Here is a 13,688-nt window from a genome sequence, read left to right as displayed (position 1 = left end):
GCGCAGCCTTTTAGGCCTTCGACCTAAAAAGTGGAATGCGAACTGCGACCAGAGTCGGGACTTGGACTAGGAGACTCAGAAGAGCTGGGAACACGAGGAATCACCCTAGGTAAGTACCCAGAAACCCCATAGAGGCCCTGTGCACAGTGGAAACACAGCTGCATACTCAATAGGATTCAATGGGAAAGTTACTGTTGCAGTTTGGAAGAGGAAGGACCCTTCCCAGTGGACCCTGAAGAAACCCAGTGGAACACAGAAGGTTGGAGAACCACCCCACCCTTGGATACAGCAGGAACTAGGATACCTACACCAACGAAGCTGGGTGCATAGGTGAGCAGTGACGTCAGAAACCGTAGTAGACCACAATGGAGGACTTCAGTAAAAATGCTGCTGGCGAACACTGTGCATATTCCGGTGGAATCCAAGGGTGTATTCTTGAAGAGAAGCTCCTGCAAGCAGAGGAGGCAGCGTCTATGTCACTCTAAGGTGCCCAGGAGGCATGGAAGAGTAATGCCCACCGAAGACTGAAGAAGCAGGAGTGATGACATGACCCTGTCACTGCAGCTGTGAGGACCAGGTGATGCTGAGGAAGATCAGGAGCTGTACACAAGCTGTCCCATATCGTAAGTCAAGAACCAGGGCTTCGGTTTCCGGCGGGAGCACCTACAAGTCTTGGTAGCGGCAATAGATGTAGTAAACGAAGAAGGAGCAACGTTAGGACCAGCTAAGTCCAAGGGACTCATCCAGTGCAGAAGAGTTGGGGCAGGCCCGATCATGCAGGGGAGACAACTGAAGCAAGAGAAGACCCTTGGTAGGACCCACAGGCCAAAAGCACAAAAGTCCCAAGAGGACCCCGAGCACAGTAGCGTCCTGTGGTTGGAGTGCTGCTGGGTGCTGATGTGGGGCGGGGGAGGGGCAGGGTGGGGGTGGTAGTAAACTACGGATTACGGCTGATTAGAGGTAAGTAAACATAAATAAATAAATAAAACAAATTTTGTTGCGCGTGCTGCAACGACAAATGCGATGCAGCGCGCGCAACAAAATTTGTTTAATTTATTCATATGTTACTTACCTCTAATCGGCCGTAATCCATAGTTTACTACCCCCACCCTGCCCCTCACCCGCCGCATGTCATCGCCCAGCAGCACTCCCACCACGGGCTGCTACTGCCCGAGCAGCTCACCAAAGATGATGGTCCACGGTGCGGAGGATGCTGGGAGGACGGAGATCTTGGCAGGAAGAGATGCTGGAGACTGGAGCTTCTTGTAGCCCAAAGATACCTGGATTGCAGGCTGACAAGCCTTGGCAACGACAAGTTGACGTGTTGCACAGGGGCTTGGCCCCAGTGGTTTCGACGAGGGATACTGGCCTCAAAGTCGCAGAGAGGACAGGTGAGGTCTCGATAGAGTTGAAGAACCACCACCTATGTTGCTGAACCTTTCGAAGTCCGTGGGACATCAGGAGCAGCAGACTGGTCAGCTTCCTTGCGGTACCTGCAGATGCAGGGGAGTGACTCCTTCACTCCAAGGGTGATAACTTTGAGTGTCCTTGATGCCCCCAGGTAGATCCTTAAAAAAGCACAGACAGATGAGGAAGAAGACTTGCAGAACGACAAGACCAGGAGCAGCAGGCGTCTTCCTTGATACAGTCTTGGTTCCAGGCGAAGTCCAGCAGAGTCCAGGTGTCCAGATGGTTAAAGAGTGACGAGGTTTCAGGCTTGAGTCTTGTCCCACTATGGATCTGAGGACCACTCGCAGGTAAGCTCTTTTATACCCTAAGAATAGTGTTAGGATGACTCAGGGGTCCCTCCCAGAGGAGGGGCTGGACAGAGGGGAGGATACTCCCATGTCCTATGTCCAGTTTCACACCAGAGTGGGACCCAAAGGCTTCCTTAACTAGCTCAAACTGGAGTGTGCAAGGAGGGCACCAAATGTGCCCCTCAAAGCAGTCTGGTGGCGCTGGCAAGCACCCCAACCCAGCTGAATACACTAAGTCCTGTTTGGGAGGTGGTCACACCTCCTAGTGACAGAAATCTTATTGTTTTATCTTTGCTTGCTCGAGCTCAGCTCAGCTCAGCAGCAGGAGGCCAGAATTGTGTCTGTGGTCGGCAGCAGCACTAGCTTGCTAGCAGGCCCTGAAAGGCTATTACCAGGAGTACTGGGGACTTCCTGGAGGAGTACACCAGTGAAAGGAGTCATTCCTAACACTTTATTCCTATATAGAAAAGGCCAGTGCCTGCAGATAGTATCAACAATTTGTCGTTGATGTGTTTCAGTGGAGAGAATTGAATAAAATCGACCTCCTTCAGGACCAACACAGATATTTGTCTTCTATAATCGGTCAACATTTAACAACTGTCAAACTGAAATCTTATGTTGACTGCATGTTTCAACATATATTTTATCCATCACTCCCACTTCAGCCTTTTTTAACTTGACTGACTTGTATGAATTGGTTGTATGACGGAACAATGTAGGTAAAAATATTGCATGCCTTTACAACGCATTTTTCCCCCGCATTTTTTTAGCACGCATATGCTTTTACCTTGCATGCCATTACCACACATTATTAGTCTAACTAAGTTAAGTATTAGTAAGGTAAGTTTAAATGTATATATCGTTTCGTTTCAAAATCTTTTATATATATTACATTTTTATCTTTTTGGGGGGAAGACTCCCAAACCCTCATACTTACCTTAAATGCGTGGTAAAGGCATGCATAGTAAAGGCCTATATATTGTAAAAACTTGCATGGTAATAAATGCGTGGTAAAGGCACTGCAGTATAAAAATCGCATTGTAAAGACTGTTTCTCGTTTGAATTATTGAACTTCTCTCCGCCGAAATGGGTTGACGACAAATTGTTGACACTATCTGTGGGCACTGGCATTTATGTATAGGAATAAAGTGTTCGGAATGTCCAGTGACAGTAAAGTAGAAGTGTGCATGTCAAAAGATACCTTGATTGGTCTTTTTTGGTTCTTCCTCTTCTCTGTGTATATACTTTTTTATTGATCTGGTTGTATGTATCACATTTTAATCAAAAATTTTTTTTTTTTAAATATATGTATAATTTTTTTATTTAATTAAAGCACACATTTTTCTAGTACTCGGATTTGGAATTGTTTCATTTTGGATTAAGGTTGGTTTATTGTATGAATGGTGGAGATTGTGTGTAGACATTTTAGGTCTGAATGTACATTGAGGGGAGTTTATTGGTGTTTGGTTTTAATAATCCTAGATCCTTGATTTCAGGGGTTCCTCACGATTAATTGTCTATATAAATCACAGAAACAACTCAAGTTGTAATAATGTAATACTAGGAGGGGATGGTACATATTCTAAGTGTGTTTTTTGTTAATCTGTTTTTAAGATTAGCAATTTTATGTTTGCTATTATTCAGTAGGCTACTATGTACACGCTGTTATTGAATTAGGCCCTTGTGCTAGCTATCTTGTTGTTGACTTGATATCATACATGCCAACAAATCCGATTCAAGTGGGAGACATTTGATTTTGTAAGCTCAAAATGGTTTTATTTTACCGGTGTCTACCCAAAATCTAATGCGCTTCTATGTAAATCAAGGGGGAACATTTTTTTAAAATCTCCCTCTCACCAGGTTCAAATTGTACAGATATTCGAGTCAACCTCTGGACAGGGTTTTGGAATTCTCAACATGTGTCAACGCCTTGTGCTGGGCGTGGTGAAATGAAGCAGTGAAGTATTCCAGGTGCGTGACGTCATTGGACAGTCGACACCATTGGTCGGGGCTTGGCTCTGGAAGTGCATGCTCTGCTTGTTGTCGAACTAGACCTGGAGTAGGTGATGGCGTGGCCAAGCGAGATGTCAAATGTAGAGTTCACCCGAGTCCACCGTGATGCACACCCTTTGGCTCACGGCCCTACTTATGCCTCGTGGTGACGCACGGTGCACTTTCGGTTCTCTACAGCTATATGTGTACTGTTAATGCCTCTCCTGTTTTTTGGTATTTTAATATGCTTCCTGCGTCTCGGAGCACTCTGAGGTGACCCAAAGGGACATTTTGGCGCTACGTATTACACACAGATAAATATAAACAGGAAGCATGGACACCACTTGAGCACAGTAGCCTAGGCAGTGGTGTAACATTATCCCTGGGGGGGGGGGGGGCATGTGCTGTTGCCCCTGGCCTCAGAGCTCCTGTCTGGGTCCTGGGACCCCCTCCATATAATTTACAGGGGGGTGGGCTCAAGTTTCGTTATGCCACAGCGCTAGGCCAGCTCAATGGGCCTGGACTAGGCCTCTTTGGTGCCATTTCTTCCTGCGCTTTCATGTGTACCCTCTTCATTTAGTGTCACCAGGACACTCCTACAAATCATAGATTTCTACAGACGGGGGCACTGGAATTATCCAATTGCACAACCGCTGCACTGCCTTCATAATTATGGGTTGTCCCGGTCCCCACCTTCCATGTAATCCACAATCCTTTGCATAATTTGAAGAGTTCAGCATAAAAATATATATATATTTCCGCAGATCAAAAGTTACTGAAAACCGTGGCACACATATTTCTGTAAAGTGGCAGAGCCATTGCAAAACTGTTCACCCTTTCGTTGCTGTTTGCCGTAGTCAGGTATCAAACAGGTATGACTGACAGTATTTACTATATACTAACATGACATAATACTGAAATAATACTGCCAGCAAAAGTGACTAGTTGCTGAACACATTTTGCCCTTTACTGCCACATAATTTAGTTAACTATGCCAAATAAGTTGGTTCTCTATTGCCGCATAATTCCTGTGGTCCTGTCTATAAATGGCTGTACCTACGTACAGATATGTATAACGCGACTATTACTCCAGCGGGTGTCCTAGGGTATAGTGGAAAGCGGACCACGTCCTGGTGTAGGGGGAACCCTATTCACTGCATAAAGAGAACAGTCAGAGACTTTTAGAACCGGTCCCAACAATTAGCAAGCACAGAAGAGAAGGGAAGCCCCCAAGGCAGGCTTTCTTCGCCTAGAAGATGAAGAAGGTACAGATGTGAAGAATGGAGATGCAGAGCGTGTGCGTGAAGGACAAACAAGCATTGAAACTGTTGTGGGCCAGAGGCTCGGTGACACGTGCAGACAGAGGTATGACTTTCATTGGAGACCCCAGTTGTCGCTTGGGCTGTATCTGACTGGAAAAAGGATGCTCCTGATAGGAGGTGGCAAGGTTTGACTTGCCCCTGTCCCCAGGAGCCAAACGGTGCATTACAGAAAGCAGTGGGCATGGGCTGACAACTGTGGCTGTCGGGCTTTGGCAGTAAACTAAGTGCAAAAGTGCACCAGTCTATGTAGAGCAGGTTTGAGATGTATCTTCCTGTTCTGTGTGTGATGGAAGCTCGCTGTGCTTCCAACACTGTATGTGGAGCAACTGCTCAGTGTATATCAGTGAAACTTGTGCTGCTACTGCAAGGGACACTACCATGCCTATGCTTGTGTGCATCTCCTGGGTGTGATGGAAGCTTGCGATGTTTCTGCTGATGCTGTACGCGTTCTGCCTGTGATGAAAGCTTGTGCTGCTACGGTCAGTGTTGTGCTTGTTCTATGTGAGGGAAGCTTGCAGTGCTGTTGCCTGTGCTATATCAGTTCTTTGTAGTGGAAAGTTTTGCTGCTGCTGCCTCTGTTTTATCTATATGGTATGAGGTCAGTGTACCCTACTGGAGCTCGTACTGTATCAGCTCTGTGTATAAAGGAAGCTTGTACTGCTCTTGCCTCTTTTTTTTTTTTAGATCTGTGGAAATTATACTGTTGCTGCTTGTGTGTGCCTGTTCTATATGGGGGAAGCTTGCACTGCTGGTGCTTGTGCTGTATATTTTTTGTGTTAAAGAAGCTTGCACTGTTGCTGTCCATGGTGTATCTATTTATGTATGTGTGTTTGTGTACAGGAAGCTTCTCCTAATTCTAACACAATCTGGCTGATATGTATGTGTAACATCACGCTCTGTTGTTGCTCATGACGTATCTGCTGGTAGGGGAGGTCTGTGCACAACTGCCGCCTCTTGCATGTTACCTATAGTTTATGAAGGAAGCTTGTGTTCCTGTTCTCCATGTTTACCTGTTTTGCATGAGGGGAACGCCTGTACTGCTCCTGCTCCTCAGTACTTGTTCTGTTTGTGAGGAAAGCTTGCACTGCTATATGTGTACTGCAGCTGTCTGTTTGCGAAGTAAGCTTGCATTCTTCTAGCTTGTCCTGTGCATGTTCATGTGTTATAAAAGCTTGCACTGATCCTGCCGCCTTTGCTGTATAGCGTCTGTGTGTGAAGGAAGCTTGCACTGCTGCCTCTTGTGTATTAGCCATGCACTCCTGCAGGCTGTGCCCTACCTGCTCTGTGTGTCTGAGGCATAGGGTGACCAGGTTTTGCCCGGACAGTCCCGGGTTTTCACCTGCTGTCCCAGCAGATTTCAGGAAATTTAGCTCCTGTCCCGGCTTTTAGAGAAGGGCGACTGAAAACTGTGGCAGGTGTTTTTTAATGTTTCACAAATCAGGGATAGCTAGCAGTTGTTTCAAGAAATTTAATTAACAGTCAAGCTTCTGGGTTTAAAAAACTGCATTTTATGTATGTTCTAATTGCCTGTTCTGTAATTCTCTGCTGAGGAGCGCTGTCATTATATGCGCTCGCTTGAAGTACAACTGCAGTCCTTCTATTTTCGTAAAATGTCCCTGTTTTGGCTTTAAAATTCTGGTCACCCTACTGAGAGAAGGAGCCACGGGGTCTCGCTATGCTGCAATGTTTTGTGTGCAAGGGAGGCTTGACGGGCTGCTCTAGGTTCAGTGGCGAAGCAAAGGGGGGAGGAGGGGGTTCTGCCCTGGGCGGCAATAGCCCTCCCCCCTGCTCTTACCTGCGGCCGTTGCAGGGCGGTAAAAACAGGAGCTGCCACAGGCAGAAAAATGTCTAGGTTCTCTACTGGCTATATGTGTGAAGGGTGGGCTTTAACTGCTGTTCTCTGTGTCGCATCTGTTCTGTGCTGGATGCTTGCTCTGATGATGCCTATCCGACGGGTTGTACAGGAGGGAGACTTAAACTGCCACTGCTGCATGTGTTCTGTGCCACAATGTATTACGGTATTAACTTCTTTTATGATAATTTGTTTTCATAAAGCTCAGAGGGACGCTGTAACAACATAAAGAATCATAGATGGCTAGGATTGAATTATGGGGATGTTTCCACCTAGGGTTTCTGAGTGACATCAGAAGTGTGGCTCAGGGGTTAGAAGCGGCAGACACGGAAGCTGAGATCGGCCCTGGACCAGGGTTCAATTCCCCGCCCCGACGGGGGTTGGGCTCAATAATTCCACGGACTCGATAATTCTCACTCCGGTGCCTACTCGACTCACGGGTTCACACTCTGCGACTCTGGGCAATAGCTTGCTTAATCTCCACAACGGCCCCTCGTGGCGGGATGCCTGGCTTTCACCTTGTGGATACCCTGCCGGGGTATCTCACAGGGGAATACCAGGACGGGTTCCCTAAGCAAGCGCATAGATGCCTGCGATGTGGGCGATTTGCGCTATATAAATACATGTACATTTACATTTACATTTACATCAAAGAGACCGCAACAGCACAGCCCAAGTTGTTTATGATGTCACTCCTAGCCCTGAGGTGAAAAACATCCTGTAATTCACTTTTTACCTATCTATAATTATATGTTATATATGGCCCCCAAATCATCTTCAGCTGCTACGCAGGGGCAACAAAGTAATGAGGGAGCCATACATAAGGCCTCCCCCCTCGACCCAAACGTTTAAAAAAAAAAAAATCTTACCTACCATACTTATCTAACCCCGATCACCTTCCCTGCTTTCCTCCCCCCTACAGCTGTGCCTTTTGCTTTCGGTCAAAGCAGACAAGCAGGGCTGCGCTGACCTGCTCTCTCAGAACCCAGTCAGTCTGGCCTGGAAGGTTTTTATGAGGTAGCAACATTGGGTAACCAGTTTTGTGATCAATTATTGCTATGTTATAGCAGTGAGTTATCAGACTTAAAAATCTGGTATAAAGAGAGGCCTCCCATGAAAGTCCTTCATAATATGTATTTTATCGCCAAGCTCAAAGAATGAAAGTCTTTGTCGGCTCATCATTAGTTTCATCTTCTACATATACACACAGGCCAGTGGAGCGGGTTTGCAACCCAACGATTTATCTAATGAGCATGTGCATCTTGGCCTGCAAGTTTCACACAGATCTCTGGAGTAGTATAATCCCCTCGAGCTACCTTAATCGGTTCTGAACCTGTGACATACATGTTACACGAAAGCCTCACTATATGACCACTAGTCCCCTGCACTGCCTTGCATGTATTGAAACTTGTGACCTGTAGATCATAGTAGGCTCCGTTTTCCGTTTTTACAAATTTTTACAGATAAATAGTTAGAAAGCAATGTGTTTTCTGTCTGCTTTTTTTTTAAGAGTGGATAAATACAGAAAATGTTTCTTCTTTTAAGAGACTCTCCGTGCTGTCTTTCATGAATTGTAGCCCAACAGCTGAGCAGATGGACAGCATGGGAAATAAAAAAAAATAGGTTGAAATATCCTTAAATAATGGCATATGCCAACATACATTTGCGGTATAATGCTAATATTTAGTGGATGTATTGTTACGTAATATTTGGCACCTTAAATTGCTAAATCACAACAGACATCAAAGAATTAGTACATCTCTATCAGTTAAATAAATATGGAAATGTACAGTTTTACAACATCATTTATAAACAAAACATAAAAGAAATATGGACAATTACAGATAAAATGGCCCAAAAATAAATATGGATAAATACAGACGGAAATTAAAAAAAAAACTGGGAGCTGCCTTACCTGGATTAATACCTACCATCTGCAGGTTACACACAGATCACTACAGTATCTGCATTATCCCCCTGTCCTACTTCACTGGGGTTCAGACCTGTGATCTGCAGGACACCAAGATGTCTGCAGCAGGGGCTCTGCGTCCTGGCTGCAGTGACAGGGAGCCATCATTAACAAAGAGCTAGTCTTAATCACCTGACCCAGTTTCTGCTTGCCCCATGGTGACTCCTGCTGCCCTCGGATGTGTAGCGCCACATGTGGCCTTTGCTGCGCTTCCCATGTCCCCTTCGATGCCTTGCACACGCGGAGGTCGCACGTGAAACGAGGTGCATGGTCTCAGCCACGTGCTCCAGGCACAGTAGGGTGACACCGGTAAAAGACGGGGGCCTTGGACTAGAACGTATACGCAGAACAAACACAAGGATATGATGCCAATTTACACATAGTCAAAATAGTCTTGGACATGAGAAAACTACATGTGTACTGCCATACTTATCAAGCCTAGATTGCAGATTTATGTATAGGCAGGGCCAATGGAATAATGCGGCAGAAAAGGACCAAATTATATGACAGGGCTGACTAAATTATGCCGTAAGAAAAACTGCAGCATATCATTAGTTTTTCATTTTACACATGTTAATAGTATCAGCACTAAGGTTTCATCTCTTTAGTACAAGTTTGACACCCAAATACAGCAATAAATAACAGAAATGTACCATTCAACCTTTGCAAATGGCCTTCCACTGTGCTGCAACACGTGTCACCGCAGTTTTAGTAATTGTTGACCCGTTTTAGCTAGAAACAATTTTTTGTGTTAAAATCTGCTGTTAATGCAGCACATTATGGTTTATGAGGCAAAATCAGAAAATCCATAATTATGTGGAAAACTCTGCAGCCGGAAAATCGCCTAATTCCAGTGGCACTGTGTATAGGCTTTGTAAATGCAAACCTGAAAAGATAAATAAATCCAAATCGTTCTATTAAAGCCATTTTGGGAATTCAAATTACAATGGCTCTGAGGAGGCAAAGCTAACCTGCTCCACATTACATGGCAAAATCATGGTCATGCTTTATGTACAGCCATGTTTTCACCTCGTTTGACTGCACATTTGACAAGCGTCCAAAGGCACTACTGATGGAAATATTATGATATGTTAAGCTTTATATTGCGGGACATGTACCCCGTTCGAACACTGAGGGGGACTGGCAAAAAGTAACCGCGGATACGGCGGAACAATGAGCAAATTCACAGAAACGTTAATTTGTTTAGCTTTTTTCCGAAGGCAGAGGGGCATGCGATAGATTTGAGAGAGGACGCCATGAAGGAGAAGGACAGTCCACCCAGACGAGTTTTATTGACGTAAGGCACCAAGACCAGCTTTGCAGAGATAGAACAAAGATAGCGTGGGGGTACATAAGGTGAGTGGGACCATGATTCCAGGACAATCTATGCCTCAGACAGATAGTCTTGTATTTACCCCACTCTCTGGCGGGCAGCCAGTGAAGAACATTCAAGTGAGCCGAGGCATAGGGTGTAGCTGATAGGTTTAGTATGATCCAAGCATGGAATACTCAATGACCTGAAGAACGTAGTACATAGTAGATAGAGTCTTATAGAATTGTAAGCTATACATAAGCACTATATGAACACAGCAAGAGATACAATGTACATTAATAGCCCCAGGGTCGGATTGGGATCACAATTTGGCCCGGGCACTGACGAAAAAAGTGGCCCACATTCAAGGGGCGTGCCCTTTCATGAAACACCATTTGGTTACTCTTTGAGGTCTAATTTGTAGAGAAATATTTAGTAAATTAAACCCAGAATCACAGGTTGTTGAGCAGACGCTGGGACTCAGACTTGAATCCCCATATCTGCAACTCTGGCTTCAGGCCACATATGCCTAAGCACATACCAGAGACATTTTAAGGCATGGGCAATGTGGGCTCTGGCCCAGGGCCCCAGCCTTTCAGGGAGCCCCCTAATAGAGCCAGCTCTGTTCTGTAGAGAATCTTGCCCAAATGACAATGTATAATCCTTAAACAGATTGTTTTAAATACCATTTTTTTAAATGTATTTTTAATATGGGCGATGAGTAAGAACCTATTACAGAGATTTTTCAGAAAAATTGGTTTACGTTTCATGCAACATCCATAAAAAAATGTCTTTGAGATCAAACAGGCCATCACACATGAGAAATGGGAGGATGTCACTGTGATTATTTTAAGTAATTTTAGTGAACTGCTACTGTGTTGTAATATTGAAAACACACGTCAATGTCCTTGAATATTAGATATAAATACATTAAGAATTTGGACAAGTATGGTAGCGCACTGTCCAGTGACCAGCTGAAAGAGGGCATCAAAGAGCTGAAATTGGATCATAAATTCATATCTGTTCCGAACAGGGGCCCCAAAAATATGTTTGGCCCAGGGCCCCCAAAATCCATAAGATGTCCCTGGCACAGACCAGGAATGAAAGTGGGAGGATACTGTTCTTGCCCAGGACACAGGGCCAATGTGACAATGGCCTATATGCTGAGCAACTAAAAAAACAGCAAGGCCCCTTTCTGTCACAAAATTATTCCAGCCCTCCAGCAAAGGAGCACCTAATAAGCAGGAATCCCCTGCTATTATTAACCTACTCAGCCCTCCCCAGACCTTCAGCTCAGGAGCACATGAACGGCAGTGAGGCCCTTGCAATTAGTAAATTAATCAGCCCTCCCCGCCCTTCAGGCCTCAGGGCAATGTCCGGCAGGGGAGCACAAAACACAGCTGCTGGGTCATCCACGTTAGCCAGGGGGAGGCTGAGGTGAAGATGGTGCAAGTTCCAAAGATCACCTGGCCCCCACAGCGAGACCCATTCTTCCTGCCCACTATGCCCTGAATGTGAAGGGCTGTGGGAGAGGTGTTGCAACTAACACTGTTTCTGGGCTGCGTGGGCTCCAGGGGGGCCGAGGTGAAAATAGCTCAGAGGCCTGAGCAAAGCTGGCCCCCAGGGAGGCCAAGTTTTGCAAACAATCATATCTCCCCCGCCCACCCCCAGGGTGATTGCTTTGCAGGGCAGGGGGTGAAGAAGAGGCCACAGTGGATAATCGCTGTAGGGCCACACAGTGAAGCTGCATTCATTTCTCTGTCTCTGTGCCCTCTGTGGGCCGTTTTTTTCCCCTCCCCTTTCCTAGTCCACAGTGAGCACACTCTGTGGACTGGGAAAGGGGAGAAAAAAAACGGCCCACACAGGGCATGGAGACACCGGCCCTAAGGCCCATGCCCGAATGCCCGCAGTGCTATTCCGCCCCTGAATAGCCCTATAGCTCTTGTCTGAGATTGCAGTTTACATTTGCGTTTTATGCTTACATACATAGGATAACAATTCACCTATTGGCCTATAGAAATGAACTCGGGGAGGAAATGTCCATGTAGACCCACAAGCACACACCTACAACGCAAATGCAACCTATGCCATACTAATCAATTGACATACTCATTGGCCAATTCACCTACTCACTCGTTCAAGCATTTGTGTAATCCTGCAAGCTTTAACTCATTTCTTTTTGGCCTAATTCCTTCATTGACGTTCGCTAGCTCTTCCATGCATTCACTCATCTCTTCAGGCATGCATTTATGCAGTCACTTATCTGTTCAGCCATGAATTCATGAATTCACTCATCTTTTCATTCCTTCATGTATTCCCTCTCCTCTTCATGCGTTCAGATCCTTTATACATTTACTTCTCTCTTCATTTAAGTATTTACCAAGGTATGCATAATTCTCTTAATTTTAGTTTTCTCTCATACTTGTAGTTGTCATTTATCCATGCTTATATTACCTCATGCTTTCCTTTATGCACTCTTCAATCATCCATTCCTTCATTGATTCATGTGATCATTGATCTGTTCATGTATTCTCAGTTTCATTTATCACTTATCAATTTATGTTTTCACTCATTCTATAACCTTTCTATTTATCTTAGGACTTCCAGTAGCTCTACACATCGCCTTGAAGCCACTTCAAAGCACATGCTGCACAGACGACAGTGCATGTAAACACAAATGCCAGGTAGAGTTGATATCCCACAGCACTGTGAGATTTAGGGAAAGCATAGTCTTCAATATAGTCTGACAAAGACCTATATAGAGCCTCTTATCCAGGGATAAGCTAAATGGTGCTGGGAATATCCTGGTGCGCATGGAACATAGGATGTTGTAGAAGTAAAACATTTGGAATCAGACATTCTAGAATTACTCTGTCCTTGTGTCTTGCGATCTTGGCTCATAGTCGCAGGTTGTTTGAAAGGTTTCCAGAGAGTGGATAGCTCAGCTGGGTTTTTATTTGTGGACCTAGGGAGTTGCACAATGGTCTTCCATTTAATATTTCTTCTGGCGGATGGTCTGTGTGTTGACTTATCATTGTGGGAAAGTGCCCTCTTCGACATGGTTACACCCCACTTTTTGCCTGGTATCTAATGCAACTTTGACTGAAAGTGTACTGGATGCCTGCTAACTAGGTTCTCAGTACCAGTCTTCTTTCTCCAAACTGTACCATTGTTCCATAATTGCCACCACTTTAGTCTCCATGCAAGTCCCTAGTAAATGGTACCACTGGTACTTAGGGCATTGGGACTAAAGAGGGCCCCTAAGGACTGCACCAAGAATTGTGTTACCCTAAGGGACACCTAACTAAGCCCATGCAAACTGACACTGCAGCCTGCGTTTCTTTGTTCATAGAAAAGGGAAGGGTCGACATAGCACTCATCCCTGTGTGCCATGCCTGTAAAACGCTACCTGTGGTATAGGTAAGTCACCCCTACAGCAGGCCTCACAGCCCTAACACAGGGCGCGCTATACACCAGGTGTGGG

The sequence above is a fragment of the Lissotriton vulgaris genome, chromosome 1_1 (genome assembly GCF_964263255.1).
Source record: "Lissotriton vulgaris chromosome 1_1, aLisVul1.2, whole genome shotgun sequence".
NCBI classification, from domain to species: Eukaryota; Metazoa; Chordata; class Amphibia; order Caudata; family Salamandridae; genus Lissotriton; species Lissotriton vulgaris.
Note: the sequence above shows the minus strand (reverse complement) of the source record.